This window comes from Suricata suricatta, chromosome 16 (assembly GCF_006229205.1).
Source record: "Suricata suricatta isolate VVHF042 chromosome 16, meerkat_22Aug2017_6uvM2_HiC, whole genome shotgun sequence".
In the NCBI taxonomy this organism is placed as follows: domain Eukaryota; kingdom Metazoa; phylum Chordata; class Mammalia; order Carnivora; family Herpestidae; genus Suricata; species Suricata suricatta.
In genome coordinates this window covers 58,810,580-58,836,121 of record NC_043715.1, presented here as the reverse complement: position 1 = coordinate 58,836,121, position 25,542 = coordinate 58,810,580, and the positions used below count along the sequence as shown (strand labels likewise).

The following is a 25,542-nucleotide window of genomic DNA, read 5'->3' as shown; positions in this document are numbered from 1 at the left end:
TGTTTCTGTTATCAGTCTCCGTTGTCCATCTAGCACACTTCTAATCTGCTCCATGAGGTCATGCTGAATTATAATTAAAAAGTTTTGATATAATGTTGAAAATGCTTATAATATGGCAGACAACAACAACAATTTAAAAAGCACAAAATAGAAGGCTTGCTGTTATTACAGCCATGTAAAGATAGGTGCACGTGCGGACGATAATTGGAAATTGGTCCTGGAAACAGAAACATGATTTCTTAGGGGCCTGTGTTCTTGTATGACTTGTTCTATGTTGTAAAACATACATTGTTGCTATAACACTTTGGTAAGGACTAAAAAGAGGAAGCCAAAAGGGGGCCAATTTTGTATTTCTTTGGACCTTTTTTTTTTTTTTTTAACCAAAAGGGGCTAGTTCAGGGTCACAGGGCATCTATAAGCATGGATGGGGGCATCCAGGAAGAAGTTCCTTTCAAGTCAGAGCATCCCATGATGCAGGGCATAAAAATAATTTCTTTCTTGGGGACCTTGAGATGAGGAGAGAATAGGTCTGAGAAAACGGGAATGGGAGGCCGTCGAGAGGTCGAGGATGATATGGGAACATCCCTCCTGAGGAAGTACAGTGCTGGCAGGGGCGAGTTGTCCATGCTGGTTGGTTGGGCCTCGAAGCCCTCAGGGCGGCTGCCCTTGAGAGTCACTGAGTGAAGGCTGTGAGATAGGAAGTTTGTGTTGTTTTACGCTGCTGAGTTTGGGGTGACTTTTTATGGAAACAATAGAAACCTAACACATAGAAATTACTTGCTGCCCTTTCCCTGTCTTCCTTGCGCTCTCTTGGCTCGCTCTTCTCTCATACTCCAGCACAGCCATTGCCAATTGACACAACGCTTCCTTTTAAGTTAGGAAAAGGGCCCCCTTGGGGCTGTAGGGGAGGAAAGTGCCTGCCTCAGAGCTACGACAACCGCGTGCCGGGCCGCATCTGCCACCGGCTGATCGCCAAACCCATGAGGCTCAGAGACTCTGAGGACCGTGGTGCATCACCCCTTACAAGCCCTGCCTGACTCCTGACAGTATGACCAGTTCTAACCATGTCTGGGCCAAGGGTCCCCCCCATCCTCCCACAGACTGGGCTGCAATTCTTCTTTAACAAGCAGTCAGGAACTCCTGTTGGAAGGCGAAACGATGGCCTCCCAAATGTGTCTACATCCTAATCTGTGGGGTTGTAGTGTAGACGCAAAGGGCATTTGAAGGAGTGATGAAGAATGATCTTCAGATGTGGAGCCGATCCTGGGCTATCTGGCAGGGCCAGTGTCATCACAAGGTTTTCACAGGGTCAGACTCAGAGGAGAGGTGATGTTGGAGCCGGAAGTTAGAGCAGTGCATTAGAAGATGGGGAGATGCCATGAGCCAAGGAATGGGGGTAGCTTCTAGAAGCTGGCAAAGGCAGGGAAACTGATTTTTCCCTCCACAGCCTCCAGAAGAAACCAGCCCTGCTGACACCTTGTCAGCCCAGTGAAAGTGATTCTGGACTTCGAGCTTCCGGAACTGTGAGAGAGTGTATGTGTGTACTTTTCAGGCACAGAGCTTTTGTTAACTTGTTACAGCAGCCATAGGAAATTACCACACTCCCCTTTCTACTTCCTGCGACCTCTAGCTTTCCCGTCCTCTGCTCATTGATTGAGGCATTTGGTGCACGTTCCTTTCCCAGCAAGGTAATACACACGACTTGAAAAAACAAAAAAACCTCTGCTGGTCTTTGTCTACTTTGAGAGTAGGCATGGCCTGCTCAGCTGGGGGCTGCTCGGGAACCCACACAGCCCTTATTGCCAGAGCTACTCTAGAAAATTAAGTCCTATTAATGAACAGCCATTAGTGAAAAGAAATTTCAGAAAAGTACCCCTTACCTCTACTTACAGCTCCCACCCCCTAGGCCTGCTGAGGGGAGGGCACCTTTCAGCATCCTGAATGAGGTCCACAGCCGAAGAATGTGTGTGGAAGGTCCATGTGTGCTGTCTAATCCAGTATGGAGACTTGGGATGTTCATGATGGTTGCCACCATATTTCTAGTTTCTTTAATCCACAGCCTTCTTTGGATTCATCAATGTGTAACATCTCAAAGAAAAGAAAGGGGGCCTGGAGTTTTATGGAGTCAGATAAAGAAGGGAGTCATCCATGAGTCTTACGGGACCCATGAGGAAGGGTGGAGTAACTGAGGAGGAGTGGAGCCCTGTCCACTTGGGGCTTACCCTGGAATGCCTGAGAGCAGAGTGGTCCTTTGTGTGCTTAGCCATTTCTTGGAACAGAGGGGTGAGGGAATTTCTCCAGGAGAACAGATCTCAAATAAAATTCAATATTGTCTGTACCACTCTTAGTCTATTCAGGCTGCTGTAGCAAACTACCACAGACCGAATGGCTTAAATAACAAACACTTCTTTCTCACAGTTCTGGATGCTGGGAAGTGCACGACTGAGGCACTGGCAGGTTTGGTGTCTAGTGAGATCTTGCCTCCTTGTCACAGATTGGTTGTCCTCTCATAAAGTCATTAATCCTTTTCATGTGGTCTCTACCCTCAGATCTAATCACCCCAAAGGCCCCACCTCCAAGGACCAGTACTTTGGGGTTTGGAAGTTCAACATGAATTTGGGCAAGACACAAACATTCAGTCTCTAACATTACGTAGGTTTTCATTTCTCTTGGGTGGATACCTAGGACTGCAATTGCTGGGTCATGTGGTAAGTCTGTGTCGAACTTTGTATGAAACCGCAAAGTTCTGTCCAAAGTGGCGGTACCATTTTTGCTTTCCAAAGAGCAACAAAAAATTTCCTGTTCATCTACATCCTTGCCACCACTTGAAATGTCAGTTTTATTTTATTTTATTGAGTGATTGATTGTCATTCTGACTTTTAACCTTAAAGCAGTATGTCTGATGGTTTGTTAGTCAGCTTAACGTAAGTTATCCTGCAGTAACAAATGACAGCAAAAATCTTAGGGGCTTATAATGCTGATGTGTCCTTCATGTTGCCTTCCCTCAGCCAGGGAGCAGCCTCTCTTCCTGGGGCGTTGCTGGCCTCCTGGCAGAGGGGAAGGAGGGCCGCTGGATCCATCCGAAGCTCTGAAAGCTTCTACTCAGAAATAGCACCTGCACGTCACTCACCTTTTCTCGTCCAAGCAGGTCCACAATGAAGCCTGAAGTCACTGGGGCAGAGATGGTTAATCCTCACTGGGGGAGAGGCAGCAGTATATTCAACCAAAATACAGGTTTTCTTCTTTGTCTTCATCATTTCTTTGGCCTGGCAATGTTCTTGTTTATGTTTTTTAAGTTTATTTATTTTGAGAGCAAGAGAGCACACACCACAGGGGCAGATAGAGGGAGAGAGAGGGAATCCTAAGCAGGCTCCACACTGTCAGTGCGGGGCTCAAACTCATGAACCATGAGATGATATGAGCCGAAATCAAGAGTCAGACACTTAACCAACTGAGCCACTCAGGTGCAGTGGCCTGGCAGTGTTTTAACTGATAGCCTCTGTCACCTCTCCAGCCCCTTCTCTGATACCCCTCTTGGTCACTGTGTTCCAGTCTCCAGACCTCCCTGCTATTCCTCAAATGCCGGCCATGTTATCCCAAGACTTCTGAAATCACTTCCTGCTGTGGGGATCCTCTCCCCCCAGTACATTTGGGCTCACTTCCTCACTTGCAATTCATTACACATCACCTTTTCAATGAGCCCTTTCCTGACTTCTCTATTAAAATTGCAGTGGCCCCTGCCCAACACATACTCCCCATCCTCTTCTTGCTTTGTGTAACTCCAAGGCACTGACTATCATGATTGATACATGATGCGTTGTATGTGTTTATCTCCCCTACTGGACTGAAAACATCTTATTTCTGCTGTATCCTGACCCTTGGATTCCTGCAGCAGGTGCCCAGGAAATGTTTGTTAAACAAAGATGGAGGTGACCCAGCACTAGTGAACAACGGGCCACCGTGTCTTGGGTGCATATCTTTGTTTTCTGATTCTAAGATAATTCTGCTTGGAATGTACTGAAAAATATGAAATTAAGAAATTGCATCCAGAATCTCACATGTCCCTGGCAATCATTTTAATACCTTGGAATACGTCTTCCAGTTCATTCAAATCAGTAAACATTTGATGAGTATCTCAGATGTTGGCACGTTGATCCCCTGCAGAGTATAGTTGGGATTACAACAGACAGTGTGTCCAGCCTCCCGGAGCAGTCCAGCTAGAAAGCAAGATAGCCGTTTACTTATCAATCACGAAAACGTCAGCAAATAGCAGTGGGAAGCTGTGAGAGACTAACCCAGGGGTAGGAAGGGAAGACTGCCACACACGGGGACTCGTACATGCTGGTGCAGGAGGAGATGTAGGGGCATCAGAGAGAAAGAGATGAGGAGAGCAGGCAGGAAGAGGTAGGGAAGAGCCTTGTAGGCTTCTCATTATGTTATGTGAACATGAAGGATGGTGCCAAAGAAGCAATTGGTTGTGGGAAAAACAAAGGAGGAGTCAGATGAAGAAATGGCCTAGGAGGGAGAGGGAGGCCAGGATGGGTTATGGACCAAGAGAGAACAGATTTAGAGAGGAGAGACTCCACCTGTCAAATACCGGGGAGGGGCAATAAAGCCATCGATGGAATCCCTTGGGCAATGGTTAGAGAAATGGATTCACTGGAGAAGAGGTGGGTGTGGGGTGCAAGGCTGCCTTTGCCAAATAAAAAAATCCACATTTACAAGAGCAGCACTTGAGACCCTGGGAGATAAATAGGTTGAGAGTATGTATAAGCAAGTCCCAGGAGGAAAAAAATAGCAAATACAAAAGTATACAGACATTTGAGCTTAGTGGGACCAAAGGAATTCAGCTAAATCTGTGGTCATTTCTGGTAAAATAGATTAAACAATTAATTTTTGTTAAGTTTATTTATTTATTTGGAGAGAGACATAGAGAGAGTGGGGAGGGGCAGAGAGAGAGGGAGACAGAGAATCCCAAGCAGGCTCTGAACTGCCGATGCAGAGCCCAACATGGGGCTTGATCCCACGAACTATGAGATCATGACCTGAGCCAAAACCAGGAGTTGGACACTTAACTGACTGAGCCACCCAGGCGCCCCTAGATTAAACAATTTTTAAGTTAAAAAACTAAAAAAATGTTTTAAAATTCTTTAAAAATGTTTATTTTTGAAAGAGAGCATGAGTGGGGGGAGGGGGCAGAGAGAGAGGGAGACATAGAATCTGAAGCAGGCTCCAGGCTTTGAACTGTCAGCACAGAGCCCAATGCGGGGCTTAAAGTCACGAACCGTGAGATCATGACCTGAACCAAAGTCGGGCACTTAACTGACTGAGCCCCCCAGGCGCCCCACCATTCTTTAATTCTAGCACTTTTCATTAGCCTCCTAAAGGAAACAAATGCCAATTAGCAGTCACTTTTCTCTTCCTCTTTCTCCCAGTTCCCAGTAGTCACTAATCTAGCCACAGATTTAACTGCTATGAGCATTTCATATAAATAGAATCGTACAATATGTGGTCCATTTTGACTAGCTTATTTCATTTAGCATTATGTTGTCAGTGTTCATCAATGTTGTAGCATGTGTCAGTACTTCATTCCTTATATGAAGGAATATATATTCCTGAATAATATTCCGTTGTGTGGATATACCAACCTTTATTCATTTGTTAGTGGATACTTGGGTTGTTTCCACTTTTCGGCTATTGTGAATAATGCTGCTATGATGCTTCACATACAAGTTTTTGTGTGCATATATGCTTTCAACACTCTTGAGATACTTTGCATTTATTTATTTTTATTTCTTTCTTTTTAGCTAGAGCACCCATGAGCTGGGGAGAGGGACAGTAGTGGGGAGAGAGAGAGCGCGTGAGCGCATCCCAAGCAGACTCCATATTCAGTGTGGAGCCTGATGCAGGGCTTGATCTTACAACCCTGGGATCATGACCTGAGCCAAAATCAAGAGTAGGCCACTCACCCTGAGCCACCCAGGAGCCCCTTGAGTGGAAACTTTTGAGTGGAACTACTGGGTTACATGGTAACTCTCTGTTTAAGTTTTTGAGGGATTGTCAAATCTGTTCACAACAGTTGTACCATTTTACATTCCCACCAACAGTGTATAAGCATTCTGATTTCTCCACATCCTTATCAATGCTTGTTATTGTCTGTCTTTGGGTTATAGATATCCTAGTGGGTAAGAAGTAGTATCTCCTGGTCTTGCAAACATTTTAAAATAGTTAAAATCCAGTGATCATATCTCACTATACATCAGGGGTCAGCAAACTTTTCTGTAAAGATAAAATATTTTAGCCTTCCTCCACTGTATGGCCTCTGCCACGACTACTGAACTCAGCTGTTGTAGTGTGAAAGCAGCCACAGACAACTTGTAAGCAAATGGGCATGGTCGCATTCCAATACATTTTTTATTTTATAGACTCTGAAACTTGAATTTTATGTAATTTTCATGTGCCACCAGTGCCATTCTTTTGATTTTACAACACTCAAAAATGTAAAGAGCATCCTTAACTCTTGGGCCATGCATAAACAGGTGGATTTACTGTAGTCTGATGACCCCCTACTATCCACAAAACTCAGTTCCTGAGGATTGTAGCTCTAAATGTGAAAGGCAAAACGATAGCGTGCATCTTTCTGATCTTGCCATAGATAAACGTTTCTTAACCAAACCAAGGAAAATTGATAAGTCTGACTACATTAAAATTCGGAACTGTGTTCATTAGGAAGTATTAATCTAAGTGTATCATGCAGTGGAAAGGCAAGCGACGGAGTGGGAGAAGGTAATTTTCACTCAAAGACGCAACTCCCTCTAGAAGTTATAAAGAACTCGGCATCTCAATAAGAAAGAAAATGCTGTTTTCTTGGGTAGTCCCTCCCCATGAACGCCCGGCCCCACCCATCTCGAGCCCTCGCTGGAGAAGCCTCATCCGGGAATCCGGCGTGTGCGCACGCGCACCTCCAGGCATTGGGCGCACGCGCACAAAAGCAGCTGTCTGCGGAGGGCGACGCGCCGGCCGTGGTAGGTATGGACTCCTTTCTGGGGGTGTCTCTAGCTTTGGAGGCCTCCCAGGTCGCGTAGCGGGAGGTCACGGCGGCCCAGCGCCGGGGAGGGGGCGGCGGCTGGGGGGCCGGGGTGGGGCCGGGGACGAGGCGCGGACCCCCCTCCGCCGTCTGCTGGCTCCGTGCGGTGCAGGCCCCGGTGGCGTTCGCCCGCCCGGTGGGCGCGGACCCCTCTCCCCTCCCACGCGGACTCCCCGTCCTCGGGCGCCGGATGCCTTTCCTCTCCGCTCAGGTGCGCGCCTCCCTGCTCCCAGCCCGCACGGGTGGACGCCCCCCTCCTCTCCCTCCCGCAGCGCGTGGCCTTGCGCAGCCTTCCGTGTTTCCTGTGTCCGGTCCCCAAGGATGCTCTGTCCTCTGCGTCTCCTCCTCCCACAGCCCTGGTCCTGCGGCCCGCGCCTACCCTCTTCCGAGCACCGATTCGCTTCACTGAGCCTTTGCGGTGCCTGTGAATGTCTCCATCCTCCCCCTCCCCACCGAATTCGCCCTCCCAGGCTTCACCCCCACCCCCAATCCCCTGTCGTGGACTGGGTTGCCGCTCCCCGCAGGCCCCCAATGCCCTGAAGCTGTCCCCTACCCTGCCACAGACTTTGGGTTCCTCAAGTGAGCCTCTGGTCTCCCCCAAACCCGATCCTTCCAGTCTCTGAACGGCGACTCCTTCTTCTGCCCTAATCCTCAGCGTCCTCCTTGATTTTTCTTTCCCCAACCCCCTTATCATTTCTGCCCCCAAATCCCATATCTTTCCTTCTAAGATACTTCCAAAATTCAACCGCTTGCCCACCCGATTCTCTCGGTAACAGGCACCGCCTCCCTGCTCCCTCGCCTTCTGCCCTGCCCAGCCTCCCTTCCTCTCCGGTAGCCAGTGGGAGCCTGGGAGCTCACGTGTGAGATCTCGCCCTGTCCCGTGGCCTGTCAGTAGCAGCCCTAGAGCTGGGGCCGCTGGCGCAGTAACTGTTTGCTGCTGCGTAGCAGGTGGTTAGGAGCTGGCGTCAGAGTGAAAAATCAAGAGTCCAGTCTCCTTCCTTGAGCAGTGTGCTCCCTGAATCCGCTTGGTTTCTGAGTTTGGGACAGTGGGTAGAGATTGGGGCAGGCAGGGACGCCACCACTAACTCAGAAAACTGACTCGGGTCTGTGTGCCTCCTCACTTTGCAGAATATTTGATGGCGACCGATTTTGCAGTTGGTTCTTTGTGTCTTTCTGGCTAGAAAGCTTGCTGCACCCTGCAGCGCCATGTCTGTCTCATCCACTGCTGATTCTTTCCTACCAAGAACAGGGCGTGGCACACAGTAGGTGTTGAGAGGTGCTGAGTAAACATTTGCTTCGTGAATGAAAAAGCCAGCCCTCTCCAGAGACTTGGAATAACAGAGGGGTTTGTGACCCGTCTAGCGTTTAACCGAGGTCTTCAGGCTGTTGTTAGAGCTTTTCCCCTTATAAGATCTCTAGCTTTGAGCAGCCTGGGGTGTGGCTGGTGGGTGTGTGTTTGGGATTGATGTGTGAACCTCGGCAGTGTGCCTCTCTCGCCAGTCTTCGGTTTCTACATGTACTGTTTGCGCTGCTGTGCAGTAGTCTACCTTGTGAAGATGCCACCCTTTATCCTCCCACCCCAAGCCCCACCTTTGATGCACAGCTGGGAAGTTGGCAGTTTTCCAGCGTTCCTAACAGTGCTTTAGCAGCATCTTGAGCATGTGTCTTTGTAAATCAGGCAAGGATTTCCCCAGCCTGGGGATTTTCAAATTATTTTTTGACCCAGGCATGAGAAGAAACACATTTACATTTATGATCCACGTACATATGTTACTGGAGCAAAAGTGTGACAAAACAACACTAAGTGCGAGGTCCTCTTAGATCAGTATTGTATTTTTTTTTTAATCTTTAAAAAGTGTTTATTTTTGAGAGAGCACAAGCAGGGGACGGACAGAGAGAGGGGGACAGAGGATTTGAAGTGAGTGCCACACTGATAGCAGTGAGTCTCATGTGGGCCTTGAACTCATGAACTGCGAGATCATGACCTGAACCAAAGTTGGACACTCAACATACTGAATCACCCAGGAGCCCCAGGTTTGAATTTTTAATGTTGATCTACCACATCGCTTTGCATTTTAAATTTTTATTTCAACCCAAAATTGTTCTTCAAAGGAGCTGCACCAGTTTTTCTGCCTATGAAGATATGTTAATGATGTGGAAACTACCCATAACATAATATTTACTGGGAAAAAACAAAAAAGGACCTCAAGTTGTATATACACAGTTTGACTCTATATCAAAATGATTCTCTAGGAAGAAAACAGGAAATAAATGCACCTAGGACTTAATTTTCTTTGTACTTTGTTTTCCAAGTTTTCTGTAATCATGTATTATATTTCATAGTGATATTTTTAATAGTGAAATATTTAAGTGGATTTGATGCAAGTTTTAACTCAGTAGGGTGCTTCCCTGTAGAATCTAAAATACAGTTGTAAAGTCCTGGGGATAAAAGGCACAGCGTAGGGACTGGAGTCCATAACCCTGGGATGGCTGTATGGTGACAGGTGGTAGTAGACGTACAGCTAGCAGAGCACTGGGTACATCTGCTGAATCATGGTGTTGTACACCTGGAGCTAATGTAACATTGCCAACTACACTCAAAACGTAAAAGAGAATTCTGTTTGCTCTGCTTTTATTTACTTGCAAGTTTTCAGAACCTATTTGGGTCCTAGAGCAAAGAAATTAAATAGTTTTCGACTTGAATGGGTTGCCAGCTTTGGGGGGTGGCTGTCGGACCAGGTGATTCTGGAACCGGTTGGGGGAAACGGGGTGGTCCGGACAGCCCTGCCCTGCCTGGATCCCAGTTATTCCAGGGAAACACTCCTGGCTTTCCGGTTTCGCCCACATCAAACTTACTGTGCAGCATTTTCCCAGGGGGGTAACTCTGTGGTTTTCTTACAGCTCCCAGCCAGTAACATACTCCCCGGCTCCCTTCGAATACTATAACCATCTCTTGAACACCTTTTGAGAAAAACTGTTATAAATTCCTTCTCACCTGAGGAATAATGAGTGGTGATCCTTATTAACAAGTCCCTGCCTACCTTCTCTTTGGACAAGTTTCTAAAATATTGAGAAAAATTGAGAAAAGAGTATAATGATCACTCTTAATACACCACCTAGATTTTTATGTATGCAGCACATAAGTTACATATTATGTGCTTATAATGTGTATTATACATGTGTATATGCATATGAGTATGTTTATATGTGTTTTATGTGTTGCATATGGATATATATGGTATGTATGGATTTTTGTATGTAAATGTATACGTACGTGTTTATGCAGGTGTGTATATTTTTGTATATGTATACATGTATATGAATGTATGTATGTTTATGTGTGTATGTATGTGTATTTACCTGTGTGTGCACATGTAGATATTTATGTGTATGTAGGTAAGCGTTTGAAAGTGAGCACCCCTACACATTTTATGACGTATATTCTAAGAATAAGGACATTCTTCCAAACAACCGTAATACTATTGTCACACCTAAGAAAGCTAGCAAGCAGTAGTTTCCTGTTATCCTCTGGTAACTCATCCCTATTCAAACTTTCCAGTTATCCCTAAAGCCTTTTATTACTATTATTTCAAGCCAGATCTCATCAGGGGTCTTGTATCATTTTTGTTTCCTTTAAACTTTTATATTCGAAATCATTATAGACTCATAGGAAGGTACAAAGAAATGTACAGAGAGGGCCTGTGCATTTTTTACCCAGCCTCTCCCATGGTTAACATCTCGCACAAGTGTAGGACAGGGTCAAAGCCAGGAAATTGACGTTGGTGCCATCTGCAGAGCTTACTCAAAGTTCACTCCGACTCCTGTGGGTGTGCTGGGGCTCTCTGCCACTCTCCGATGTGCATCTTAGTGTAACGAGCGCAGTCTACATACTCGACTTGGTGTCACTACAGAATCCCCTCATGCTCCTCCTCTGTAGCCACCCTGCTCCCTACCCTCTGTCCTGCTTCCTACAACCACTAATCTATTCTTCTCTGTGGTATTATTATTATTTTAAGATTTTTTAATTTATTTTTTAAAATTTATATCCAAGGTACTTAGCATATAGTGCAACAGTGATTTCAGGAGTAGATTCCTTAATGCCCCTTACCCATTTAGCCCCCCCCCCCATGGTTATTATTTTTAATGTTTATTTATTTAAGAGAGGGCACATGTGCATGTGAGTGGGGGAGGGGCAGAGAGAGGGAGACACAGAATTCGAAACAGGTTCCAGGCTCTGAGCTGTCAGCACAGAACCCAACACGGGGCTCAAACCCACGGACTGTGAGATAGCCGTCAGCCAAGCTGGTCACTGTGGCCACATTGGGGAAATCTAACAAGAGATAGACTCTCCAGTTGTAACAAAAGTGATATTACAACCATTCTGCACCTCTTAGTGAACAGGATGTAATTGTTGGAGGAAGGCAGCCACACAAAGGGATGGGATGTGAGGAAGTGTTTGATCAGGGCACACGCTCTCATGAGCAGGACAGAAATAACTGGAGATGAGTGCCAGAATGCCGTAACTTCAACAAATGTGCACAGTCCTTCGGACAGAAATCTCACCTTCTTGGGTACCAGAGGACTCATACTGAAGAGAGACTTTATACTTGTAATGACTATGGAAAATCCTTCTCCAAGAATTACAACCTGATTGTGCACTGAGGAATCCATACAGGAGAGAAGCCTTATAAATTCAATAATTGTGGGAAAGCATCCAGTGCCATCTCTGCCTTTTTCAAGAGCAAGGCAACCTGCAGAAGAGAGAACCCGCACGCGTGCAGCCACTGTGGCGTGTCCTTCGGCCCCATTCTCCCCTTGTTTTGCATCACAGAATTCGTACAGGAGAAAAAACTATATAGATATAATGAGTGAGAAAAGTCTTTCCCCAACACCTTCTACCTTATTGTCCATCTGAGAATTCACACAAGAGAGAAGCCCTCTGTATTATGGAGTGTGGGGAATACAGGAATAATGAGACGTATTGATATCTCAGGCTTTATTAAATGAGAGATGTCACATCAGAGAGAGATCCCGTAAACATATGGATTGTGGAAAATCCTTCAACTGCACTGGTGACCTCATTGTGCATTAAAAAATCATTCTGTTGACATCTGGTTGGCTCAGTGGGTAGGACATGCACCTCTTGATCTCAGGGTTGTAAGTTGGAGCCCCAGTTTGGGTATAGAGATTACTTAAAAATAAAATCTTTAGGCACCTGGGTGGCTCAGTCGATTGAGTGTCCAACTCTTGATTTGGGTTCAGGTCATGATCACAGGGTTGTGGGGTCAAGCCCTATGTCAGGAGCATGCTTGAGAGGCTCTCTCTCCCTCTGCCCCTCCCATGCTCATGTGCTCCTGTCCTTTCTCTCAAAAATAAGTAAGTAAATTAAAATCTTAAACTTTTTAAAATGTTTATTTATCCTTGAAGAGGGGAGGGAGGGAGGAAGAGACAGAGGTAGAGGGAGATGGAGACACAGAAGAATCGGAAACAGGCTCCAAGCTGTCAGCACAGAGTGCAGTGTGGGGCTGCAACCCACAAACTGTGAGATCATGACTTGAACCGAAGTCGGACGCTTAACCAACTGAGCCACCAGGCGCCCCATTAAATAAATAAAAATAAATCTTAAAAAAATCATTTTGGAGAGAAACACTAGGAGTGTAAAGAATGTGGGAAAACTTTCATTGAGAGCTCTTAACTTCGTCTGGCACCAGAGAATCCATACTAGTGAGAAGCTGTGTGGCCGTAACCGGTGTCAGAAACTGGTCTCATTCAGCACCAGAGGACTCACACCGGTGAGAAGCCCTATGAGAGCAGCCAGTGTGGCAAAGCTTTCTCGGACCGCTGCTGTCTGGACCAGCGCTAGAAGACACATGCTCAGGAGACCCTGTATCAGTGTTTCAGAGGTGGGAAAAATGTCCAGAGGAGCTACACTTTTATTAGATATAAGAGTTGCAGTACTAGAGAGACACCCGTGGGGGGTTCAGTGAATGTGACAGCGGTCCTGTAAAAGTCCCGTTACTCGCTTGTTGTCAGAGACTTCATATTGAAGAGCAGCTCTTTGAAAATAATAGAGTTCACGTTTTCCTCCTTGGATCAGAAACGTTCGAGACATTTTGTCTGCATAAGAAATTAGGAGAATTCTTCTACGATGGTTACTTTTAAATTTGAATTCTTGGATTTCCTTGTATCAGAAGATTAATGTGAAGAGTTTGAGGTTTTGGTAAGAATTCTTGCCAAAATTCTTGGGTAAAAATGAGTTTTTGGACCAGCCAATATTGAGTGGTAACATTGAAAAGTCAGTTGATGTTAACCTCTGTGTGGAAGACAGCTGAGACCCGAGACAGACGACCACCATGTACTCTCGGTGGGAAAGGTTTCAGTTGAAGATCTGATCTTCCAGAGTAGTTCTGTCTGATAGAAATACAATGTGAGCCACATACATAAGTTCAGTATTTTTAGTGGCCACGTTTTTATTTTTTATTTTTTAAAATGTTTTGGGTTTTGAGAGTGAGAGCATGAGCGGGGGAGGGGCAGCGAGGGAGACAGAGGTCTGTGCTGACAGTCTGACAGCAACAAGTGTGCTGCGGGGCTCGAACTCACAAACCTGAATTCATGACCTGAGCTGAAATGGGATGCTCAACTGACTGAGACACCCAGGCGCCCCAAGTGGCCACATTTTTAAAAAGCAAAAAGGAACAGGTAAAATCAATGTCAGTAACATTTAATTCTACACACCTTTATCCCAAATACTATCATTTAAACATATGGCACACACTGCATTTCAGATGCTCTGTAACTGTGCATCTGGTGACTTCATTGGGCAGCATAACTAGTGCATCAGAGAATGAGTTCTGGAGGAAACACCCTGCGTAGGACATTTGTCCCGTTACAAATCCACAATCAGGTTTTTAACACAATTCTGGGGGAAAATGTGTGCTTGGAAGTTAGTCCTGACACAGAATCTGTATTTATTTTAATATACATGTTCTTTTCACATTTTGACAGATCAGGGCAACCAATGGCATGCGGTATGTTTATTGGCAGCCTTTTTTCCTTAGTAGCACATGAGATGTGCATCTTACCACTAATTGGTTCTTTGCTTTGGTAACAGTAATATCAGAAGGAGGAAGAACTGAACGGCCAGGGAGATTCATCTATTTGAGGAAGACTCTGAAGGAAAAGGCTGTTGATCAGCCATTAATGGCGTATCTGTGGGAGTGAAGGAAGGCGATGCGGCCGCCCTCGCTCGTTGCCGGGTGTTCAGCGCTCGTTGCCGGCTGTTGGGTGCTGCCTGATTTCTTTCTCGTAGCCTGTTTCAGCTGCAATTGTTGTATCTTATTGGAAGGTTGAAAATTCTTACAAGGTGGAGGGAAGTAATACGCAAAACCATACATAGGCTCTCAACAAGCTGGTAAATGGAATATTTTTTGCCTTCCTAGGGCTTCTTTTCTAGCTTATATATTGAAATATCCCTCTATGCAGTGTCACGTGTATGCATGGTGTCACTTTGAGCCTTTTGTTTATAAGGCTCTAACACAATAAGTGTTCATTTAAGTAGTAAATCCTTGGCTTCTCAGAAAGCCTGTACAAGATGTGCAATCCCAGTTGAAGAAAAATTGTATGAAATTGCACAGAAACATTGGCCAGGACCATGTGAGTGTTAGTGTCACGGGTAAGAGTGCATCTTTTAACTTCAGTCATACTTGGGTTCCTTATGGCTTTACATCTCAAAAACTCTATGATCTTAGGAGAATTATTTTTTCTTTAAACATCTTTTAAGTTGATTTTTGAGAGAAAGAGACAGTATGAGTGGGGGAGGGGCAGAGAGAGAGAGGGAGAGAGAATCCCAAGCAGGCTCCACATTGTCAGCATAGAGCCCAGGATGGGGCTCCAGCGCACAAAACCGTGAGATCATGCCCTGCACCAAAACCAAGACTTGGACACTGATCTGACCGAGCTGCCGAGGCGCCCCGATGTGAGTGACTGTGCCTCACGCACTTATGAAATGTGGACGAGCCCCACCTCATGGGGATGAAGAGAAGTGAGGTGTGGAGAGGTGTCTTAACCGAGGCCAGGTCCCGGCGCGCTCGTCCCCGGCGCTCGGCGGTACCTGCCTCGTCCACCCTGACCCGCAGGGCGGAGAGTCCTGGTGGGTTCTCTTCCTGAGGGAGGGAGAGAAAGGGCAGGAAGGGGGACGCACAGAGAGTGAAGACGCAACTCACGGTTTCCGATCAGGCAAGAAAAGGAGAGAGAGCTTTATTCAGAAAACTGTCTCTTATAAAGGTTTCAAGGCGGGAGAACAAGGCAGCTGACCTAGGTCGGTTGCTAGGACACAGGGTCAAGGGATTAAGGCTGGAGTAAAAGGGGAACCAGACCAAAGTGTTCTAGCACAGCGCCCGAGGGGCCGATACCACCCTGCCTGCAGGCGGTTGATCTTTGGTCTTTTGGCTTCTCTGACAGGGAGTGGCGCTCCCCTCGGGGAGTGACACATCCGGCCAGCGAGTGGCCAAGCGGCTGAGATCTTTGCCGCTCCCCACAGAGTCGGTGCGCGGTGTGAGAGTTTTCAGTGTGTAGTGGTTGCTTCTCTGCTCCTGCTCCCACCCTTGTTGTTGCTATTATCCTTCTCTTATTATTACCGCTGCTCTTGTTGTTTTACTATGGTTGTTGATTTTGTTGCTGTCGCTGTTAATGGTGATGACATTGATGTTACTCTTCTCTGACTCAGGAGGCTAAAATAGAAGGGACACCAGTGCTACATCACCTGTAGTTCATAGATGGCATTACTTCCCAAACGCTACTATACACGATTGTCTGGAAGCCTCCTGAGTGGGCAGAGCTGAGGCAGCTAGCTGGGCAGGGGGACAAGAGGGCTAGAATCTCCAGAACGTGGATGATGGCGGCTGGGGTGTGTATGGAGGCCTGACCCAAGCGGAGGCAAGGCTTGAGGCACTGAGAAGATGGGGTCTTGATGGGCTGACCTTTGGGTAGGTGTGCCCCAGAGCAATGGCGAATATTGGGATGAGAAGGAAGGTGTTACCCAGCGCTCAGTCCATTGTGGTACATTTCCACCCACAGAGGCTGGGGAAAGACCTAGTCCTGTTTGGACAGTTCTGTGTTCGTAGATTCAGTAAGTTAGGTAAAGGGGCCCAATTTCTTAAAAGACAAACTATCAAAACTCATTGTACAAGTAAACTGAATAGGCCTGTATTTATTGAAGAGGTTGATTGTTTCCAAAAGAAATGCCAGGCCCAGATAGTTTTGTTGATGAATTCTACCCAACACCTAAGGAAGAAATGGAGCCAGTTCCACACTTTCAGAAGACAAAAGGAGGAGACACCTGATTCACTTTATAAGGTCAGCGTTACCTGGATGCTAAAACTAGACAATGACAAGAAAACTACAGAGGGATGTCCCTCATGAATGTAAACACAGATATTCTCATTAAAATGTCAGCAAATTGAATTCTGTAATATATAAGAGCAACAGTGCAACATGAGCAGGGGGTTTATCCTGGAAATGCAGGCTCTTTCAATACTTGAAAACCAGTCACTGTAGCCCACCATATTAACAAGGAACAAAAACTACATGGTCTCACAAATACAGGCAGACAGAGCCTTTGACAACATTCATTATCCTTTCATAATAACAATAACAAACTAAGAATAAAGAGGAACTTCCTTAATCTGAAAAGGGCATATGTAAACATATAGCCAACATCATAATGGTGAACCACACATAAGGATGACAGCTCCTCCCCCCGACCCCTGCCTGAAATCATACTGGAAGTACTAGTCAGTGTGATTAGGCAGGAAAACATAAAAACTGTACAAAATGCAATTTTCATCAAAGATGCATCAAGATATTTTGTAGACATAGATAAGCTCATTTAAAACTTGACATGGGGGGGGGCGCCTGGGTGGCTCAGTCGGTTGAGCGTCCGACTTCGGCTCAGGTCATGATCTTGTGGTTCGTGGGTTTGAGCCCCGCATCGGGCTCTGTGCTGACAGCTAGCTCAGAGCCTGGAGCCTGTCTTCAGATTCTGTGTCTCCCTCTCTCTTTGACCCTCCCCTGTTCATGCTGTCTCTCTCTCTCTCTAAAATAAATAAAAACGGTAAAAAAATTTTTTTAAAAACTTGACATGGGAAAGCACTAGACTTAGGAGTAAAATTGTTTTGGGAACAATTTTTTTAAGTTTATTTATTTTGAGAGTAAGAGAGAGCGTGAGAAGGGGAAGGGCAGAGAGAGAATCCCAAGTAGGCTCCACATTGTCAGCGCAGAGCCTAAGGTAGAGCTTGAACTCACAAACCCTGAGATCATGACATGAACTGAAACCAAGAGTTGGACACTTAACTGACTGAGCCACTGGGTGCCCCCAAAAACAACTTTTGAAAAGAGAACTGAGAGAAATAACTGATGTTATGGCTTACTATTTAGCCACAGTAACAGGAGTGGTTTGGACTTACACGTAGGTCAATGGAAGAGCATAGAGAACCCAAAAACAGACCCACAAAACCATGCTTAACTGATTTTTGACAAATGCGCAAAACTATTCAACGGGGAAAAGGATAGCCTTTTCAGTGAATGGTGTTGGAGCAGTTGTAGATCTTTGGACTAGAAAAACATATATTTGGTCATTGTCCCTCATTCCTGGAACAAACCCCAAGAATTTCCTGAGTGATAGGAGTCACAAAGGGCCCATTTTGTCCACACCTGAGTTTATGCTAATAAGGTGACTTGGGTTGGGGCTTCTACAAAGCTTCAGGAAGGGGAAGCATTACTAGAAGGAACGTAGGAACTTCCAACCTCCTCATCTAAAAAATTTTTTAACAATTATTTTTGAGAGACAGAGAGAGATAGATCATGAGTAGGGGAGAGGCAGAGAGAAAGGGACACACAATCGGAAGCAGGCTCCAGGCTCTGAGCTGTCAGCACAGAGCCTGATGTAGGGCTCAAACCCACAAACCGTGAGATCATGACCTGGGCCGAAGTCGGATGCTCAACCGACTGAGCCACCCAGGTGCCCCAGCCCCCTCATCTGAATCTCCAGGGAGGGAAGGAAAGCTGGAGATTTATTTATAAGAATTGGTGGACAAGGAGATTCAGAGAGCTTTTGGGTTTGTGAACACACTGATGTGCTGAGAGGAAGACATTCCTGGGGGTGCAAAGGAGCTTTGTACACACTGCCTCCCCCAAACCTTGCCCTGTGTATCTCTAACATTTGGTTGTTCCTAAATTACATCCTTTATTAGTAAATCTGGAAACCTAAGCAACGTGTTTTCTTAAGTTCTGTGAGTCATTCTAGTGAATACTTGTACCCGAGGTGGGGACCAGAGAACCAGTGAATTTGTAGTCAACTGAACAGAAGTGTGTGTAGCATATGGCCATCTTCTGAAAGAAGACGACTGTGAAAACAGTCTTGTGTTACTAAGCCCTTGACCTGTTGAGTTTGTGCTAATTCTGGGTACTCTCAGAATTGAATTGTTGGATATCCAGTTGGTTTGGAGAATTGGTTGGTATTAGAACAAACCTGCATACTTGGTATTAGAATTAGTGTCATAAAAAAGATGACCAGTAGCCATAGGGGAAAATTGAACTTCAACATAAATTTCACCTCTTGTACAAAATTTAAGTCAAAATTGATGATTGAGTTAAATGTAAAAGTAAAGCTATAAAACTTACAGGTAAAATATTGGAGGAAATCCTTGGAGCTAAGCAGAGAGTTCTTAAACTTGACACAAAAAACATGATCCATTAAAGGAAAAAGTGTCAAAGTATACATCATCTCAATTAAAATCCTTTGGTCTGCTAATGGCCCTGTTAAGGAACTAAAAAGAGAAGCTACAGACGAGAAGAAAACATTTGCAAACCGTGTATCTGATGAAGAACATATCTAGAATATGTTCTAAGTATATAAAAATATAAATATATATGTTCCAAATAACATATATATATGTATGTTCTAAATAAATAATTCTCAAAACCCAACAGTTTTTTAAAAACTAAAACATGGGCCAAAGACATGAGTGACATTTCAGTGAAGAGGATGTACAGATGGTGAACACGAAAACATGACCTACATTATTAATTATTAGGGAAATGCAAGTGAAAAGCACAATGAGATGTCACTACACCTCTATCAGGGTCGTTAAAAGATGGCAACACCGGGTGCCTGGCTGGCTTGGCTGCTGGAGTGTGTGACTCTTCATCTTGGGGTTATCAATTTGAGGCCCACAGTGGCTGTAGGGATTACCTTAAAATTTTTAAAAATAAAAACAAAAAATGGTAATACCAAATGCTGGTTAAGAATGTGGAGAAACTTGTTCACACACGTTTTTGCTGGAAATGTAAAATGGCACTGCCGCTCTGGAAGAGGATGGCAGCGTGCTGCGACACTGGACATGCGCCTGCCCGATGACCCAGCGGTTGCACTCGGGCATTTATCCCAGAGAAACGGAGACTTACGAAGGTTCCCACACAAACATTTACGCTAGTGCTCACTGCAGCTGTATTTATAACAGCAAAATACTGGAAACAACCAAAATGTCCTCGGTGAATGAATTTTTGAACAAACTATGGTATATCCAAACCACTGAATAGTACTTTGCAATAAAAAGGAACCATCGATACATACTTGTATGGATCTCAAAGGAATTATGTTCAGTAAAAAAAGCAATTCTCAAAAGGTTACCTACCCTGACATTCTGGAAAGTACAAAACTATAACCACAGAAAACAGATCAGTGGTTGCCAGGGGAGGGGAGGGGAGCACCAGGAAGGAATTTTTGGGGGGGGGCATTCATTTTCAAATGCTCCCTCCCTGTAAAGAGAACTTTCCTACTATTCTTACTTTCCAATCTTATATTCTAGTAAACTTTGCCTGCCGCTCATTTAAAAAAAAATTTGTTGTTCAGGGGATCTATTCTTGTATTGTTCGTTATACAAGTTAAAATTCATAGAGCTGAATGCCCCAAAATGTGTTATTGTATTTAAATAAAATATATAAAATAAATGTTTAGAAACACACTAAAAAAAATTAAGTTTACACAAAATGTCAGTCTTATAAATTCTTGTTATTTAGAAAATTCTGGAATGAGAAGCAGCGTCCTAGCCTTTGCCCTATTTATGCTGTCTAGTAAAGTGGTGGCATCTCCTTTGGCCTTCTGAGCACATCACTCACCCTTTGCTTCTCTTAGATTTTCCTTCATTTTAGCGGCTCCTGAAGCCCCCAGCATGGCTGGTTTTCAAATTCTATCAGTTCCCTGGATCTGCAGAACCAATCTCCCTTTTTAGCGAATCTGCCTCTCTTGGTCTCAGTGCCTTCATATCTTTGTCGCTGCGTGTCCCCACCGCCGTTGCTCGGGCTCTGACTCCCCATCTCTGTTGTCTCCACGTTTCTGCTTCTTACCTTCTCTGGGTCTTCTTAGCTCAGTCTCCTGCCTTTGGGTCTGTTTTCCCAACTCTGGGTGTACCTGTTTCCGTCTGTCCCTGACTTTGTCACTGTCCCTGGATCTCTGTCCATATCTGAGTCTCCCAGTCTCTGGACCTCCGCTTTTTTAAAGTAGGCTCTACACCCAATGTTGGGTTTGAGCTCACGATCTCCCCCCAAGATGGAGTCGCGTTCTCTACTGACTGAGGTATCCCTGGACCTTATCCCTCCTTTTTTAATTTAAAGAGTTAAAAAAAATCTTTGTATATATTTTTAAGAGAGACGGACAGAGAGAATCTCAAGCAGGCTCCAAGCTGTCAGTGCAGAGTCCAACACGGGGCTCCATCCCACCAACAGTGAGATCACGACCGGAACTGACACCAAGAATCCAAAGCGTAATAGACTGGGCCACTTTCTCCCTTTCACTGTGCCTCTGCCTTTCGCCTCCCCTTGTCTTTTCCCCCTCCTCTCTGTATCCCGCCATCTCTGATACTCTGGGACTCCTTGTCCCTATCTCTCCATCTTTGGGTACGCGAGGCCCTGGGTCCTCTGGTTTCCGTCACTCCCTGTCGCTGTGTCTCCTAGACCGTCTCACTGCCTCAGTCTCTCCGGACGGTATTTTTCTCCTCCCCCCCGTTCTACCGCGTTGCTATGGATGGAAAAGGACGCAGGCGCTCACGGGGCGAGAGGCGGGCGAGGCTAGCTCTGCCTCTGATTGGCTGTCCTTCCAGCCGTTGCGTCTTCGCTCCGCCCCAACCCTGGGGAACCGACCGCCGCATTCCGGTGGTCTCCTTCCGCCGCGCAGGCCCAGCGCGCACGCGCAGTCTCACCAGACGCCATCGCGCAGAGCTCCCGGTGGTTGGAGCCGGCCTGCAGCCGCTGCGCAGAGGGTAGGTCTGGCTCTGCAGGGCGCTGCGCCGTGCTTTTCCTGAGCGGATGGTAGCGGTCCCGCCAGTGTGCGCAGCGCAGCAGCGTTCAGAGGTGACCTGGGGAGGTGGAGGCAGGGAGCGACCCCGGCGGGGGAGTGGAGGAGGGAAGGGGGAGGGGAAGAGCCCCGGAGCCCCTGGAGTGGGAGTGGGAGTGAGGTGGAGGATGCCATCCCCCGGGGTGTCGGCCGGAGGGGGCGGGGCCGAGAGACCGTAGGTCAACGAGGGCCTGGCTGCCCCTTCTTGAGGGTGGGAACAGGGTAGGGTTAAGGGCACCGTCCTGCGGCCTGGGAGAGGGAGGGGGTTACGAGAGGGGACTTGAGGGCTGAGGGTGCCCCTAGTGGGGGGGTGGGGGGGTGCAGCCTATGGCGTCCCGGGAGGAAGCAGGGAGGAGGCGGAGGTTTTCTTAGTGGGCGTTCACCTGAGTGAGGCGTCGGACCAAGCCTTCCTAGGGTGGATCTGGGGGTGGGGCCCGAGGTGAGGCTTTGGAGTGAGGGGTTGTCTGTGCCCCCGGGATCCTCGAGGCCCTCCGAACCCCTGCCTCTTCCCAGTCACCTGGGGATGGCTTCAGTTTGCATTAAGTGTCTGCTCCTGCTCTAGGATCCCTTTGGTGGGCGAAGAAACCCCAGAGAGAGGGCAAGAATGGGTGTCCGGGATGCTGCTGGGGAAGGAGCCGGCAAGGGAGATTGGGGACGACTGAGGATATTTTTTAGATCTTTTATTTTAAAATATATGGAAAAGGTCTAAGGAGAGGCCTTAGAACTGCATGCCTTTTGGCCTGATTCACCTGTTAGTATTCTGTACGTGTTGTGCCATTTTTTCTCCTCGTTCCCCACTTCTTCCCCTTCTCCCTCTGTCAGGCTCCCTCCGCTCCTCCCTTTTCCACCTCTTCCCTTCTCCCAAACACAGTGTACTGAGCTGACCCCTTGGAGGCTGAAGTGGACAAGCTCACCCTCCTCTTCTCCATACCAGGGTCTAGCCTCCCATTGCCTCAGTCCCCCCAACAACGTCCTGTAGAAGTTTCCTTTTCTGATACAGGGCCACATGCGTATTGCTGCTGTTCTCTGCCTGTTCCGTGAGTGTGAGTTCTTGTCCTTCAAGTTCTGTCCTTGAGGCTCTTGGGAAGCTCAGGCCAGCTGTGCAGGACGTTTCTTGATTTGCGTCGGTCTGCTCTGGGGTGGATCCAGAGTTTGTGCTCTTGCGGGGGTCACAGAAGACAGCGCGCTTTGTTTTTGTTTGGTTTTGTTATCAGTCTAAAGGTATCTTTCCCTTCTTTGTAGTGAGCAAGTAACTATTGGGTGAGGCTAGGAGACCCTGTGAATGTCCTGAGTAACCTGAGGTGGGACTGTGGGAAGAGGGGAATTGGGGCAGGGCCGGGCCTGGAGGTAGAGCTGAAGAGGTGGGAGCTAAGTGTGAGCTCTGCTTAGCCCAGTGGGAAAAGGATTTGCCTCCAGGAGGCCAACAGGAGGCCCACAGGGCTCGGGGACCTCTGAACTCAGCTGCCTTCCTCTCGCCCCCACGCCCCCATGGCTTCCTCTGCATCCCAGGACTGGAAGGGCCAGGCTCAGGGGATCAGCCTCAGACTTGCCCATAGGGGTGCGGGGGGAGTCTGGGCTCCAGAAAATTTCCATCCGCATCTGAGGCAAATCCTGAGTGGCCCTGAGATCCGTGTGTGTGATGGGGGGAGTCTGCCTGGTGAGTGAGCCAAGAGGAATTTGGGCAACGGGGAATAGCCTCGCTCAAGGAATCTGGGGACAGGAAGGAGTTTTGGTGCTCCCTCTGCCTAACAAGGACATCCTCGCAGCAGCACGACCAGGTTGTGAGGCTCTGATGAAGGAAGACGAGACCCACACATGCACATATGAATGAGCTCCAAGTTAGTTTTGTGGAGACAGGCCCCGCACAGGACCATCATGCCTATGGTATCTTAAGAAACCACAATTACTTGCTTATGTGGCCACACATCTGCCCATACACCACATAGAGCCCCACGCATCCTGTGCCTGTTGGGATAAATGTGGCTTTGCCAGCTGACTGGAGGTGGCACACTTCTCTTGCCAGGTGCGGTTCTAGACTAAAGGCAGAAACATGGTTAAAAGAGCTAGAGTCTGGAACCGGGATTGGCAGGCTCTAGCCCACAGGGCAACGGCAGCCTATTTTTGTGATGAAGTTGTGTGGAGACACGGGCAGACCCACGGCATGCGGGTGCTCTGGCCGTTTCAACCACAAGGCTAAGTTCAGTCGTCTCAACTGAGACTGCCAGCCCTGCGTTTGCCAGTCCTGGCCCCTAGGAGAATTCATGCAAGAGTGCATTAAAACTATTTTAAGTTCATTTATTTTGAGAGAGCTCATTTGAGCCGGGGAGGAGCAGAGAGAGAGTCCTAAGCAGGCTCCACACTGTCAGCGCAGAGTCCGACGTAGGGCTCGCCCCAGGGCTGGCACTCATGAACTTGTGAGATATGACAAGTGGAAACAAGTCAGATGCTTAACCAACTGAGCCCCACAGGTGCCCTAAGAGTGCATTTCTAATTGGAGATTAGAAGGAAGCTCTTGATAAGCAAGTTTCTGAACTCACATCCATTTAGGAAGAAAAAAGGCAAATTTGAAACATTGTAAGGTACTTTAGAACTTTACGGTATAGATAAAAGAGAGCATGAAGTGAAAAGACAAGCCACAGATCAGGCTGGTGACAAGGCTGAGCAGATAGAGACCACTTTAATGAAGAGAAAGGGTGCTAGAAGAAAATGGCCGCTGAAAAGCAGGAGGTGGACCCACAGAGCTAAAGTAGTCCTGAGAAAACGGCAGCGCAATGAGCAGATAAGCTGGTTTGCGTCCCCTGGTCGGGAGTATTAGGAAGGGCCACCCTATTGAGCACTGTCATAGTGGATGGCAGGGGTTAGGCTGCCTTCTATGGGTTGCAGTGGGTCACAGCACAGGCCCAGTGGTCCAGGTATCCCACTTGTACATTTACCTTTGGAATATTTCACCAACCTGATCCCAGGGAGTAATGGGATCCAACGAAAATTTGGCACATCCAGCAAGGCTCTCAATGAAAATAGTTTATGTCGTCAACAAATGCTGAGCCAGTCACTGTCCAGAGACCTACCAGCGAGTAACTCCTGCTGTCCTGTGGTTTACGTTCCAGTTGGGGAGGCAGGTGGAAGGCAGGGAAGGGGGAGTGAGGAGATGTGGATGGACAGGATTGAGCAGGCAGTGGAGGGAAGCTCTCCCTGGGGGACCCATCAGAGCCCAGACCCGCCTGGGACAGAAGAGCCTGCTATGGGGAGCAGGGTGGGGCGAGGTAGAGGTTATGCCGGAAAGGGAAGGGAGGAGATGAGTGGAGGGCGGTGGGAAGGGTGGCCTGGCAGAGCTCTTTCTTCCTTGAGGCAAACGGAACTCTGCTCAGTCTGGGCCGAGGGGGAGCAGAGCCATGGGCGCTTCAGTCTCCGCTAGCGTTTTCTCTTTCTAGCAGCTTTATTGAGGTGTAACTGACACACCAAAAGAGGTCACCTGTCAGGTGTGCGGTTCAGTGATTTTGTGCATATTCACGGTTGCCCAGCCAGCACCACAGCTGGTTTTAGGACATTTTCATCACTCCGGGAAGAAGGGCTGCCCCGACGGCAGTCACTCTGACCCTGACCTCCTTGTCTGCCCCTGGCAGCCACGGAGCTACTTTCTGTCTCGTGGTTTTGCTGGTCCAGTACCTGGAGTCCCATATGACACCCCCGAGGTCCTGGGCCCCACGTGCTGGTGAAATGTCAGACGTGTCTTCACTTTCCCTGGAGGAAGTCATTGATGCTCGGTCCTGCATTGCAGTTTTCTCTGGAAAAGTGAGATTGCTGAGGAAACGACCTCACCACAGCCTTGCTCACACACGCTTTCCAAAGTTCTCAGACGCGTTCAGAAGAAACCGTGGTTGGTTTCTGTGGTTCAGCCAGGGGGAGCATTCCCACCGGGCTCCGGTGCAGCTTCTCGCTGGGGGCATCTCCCTCCCAGCAGGGTCTGTGGGTCCTCCAGGTCTGCGGGGAGAAGTGCAGACCCTGCAGGTTCTGGGAGGGGCTGGAGCTCTGTCCCTGGGTGCTCGCGGCCCGTGAGAACGTCATG

General features: G+C 47.3%; 1 protein-coding gene across 5 annotated transcripts in view; it reads left to right on the top strand.

The window, feature by feature from the left end:
* Positions 1-6,957: 6,957 nt before the first annotated feature.
* ZSCAN18 (zinc finger and SCAN domain containing 18) overlaps positions 6,958-25,542 on the top strand; it is a 27,355-nt gene continuing 8,770 nt past the window's right edge. For 2 of the 5 annotated variants that reach the window (XM_029926432.1, XM_029926428.1), the window contains exon 1: positions 21,299-21,402. The gene's annotated coding sequence lies outside the window, so the exon portion shown is untranslated. The other 3 variants (XM_029926429.1, XM_029926431.1, XM_029926430.1) reach the window with 3 other exon arrangements.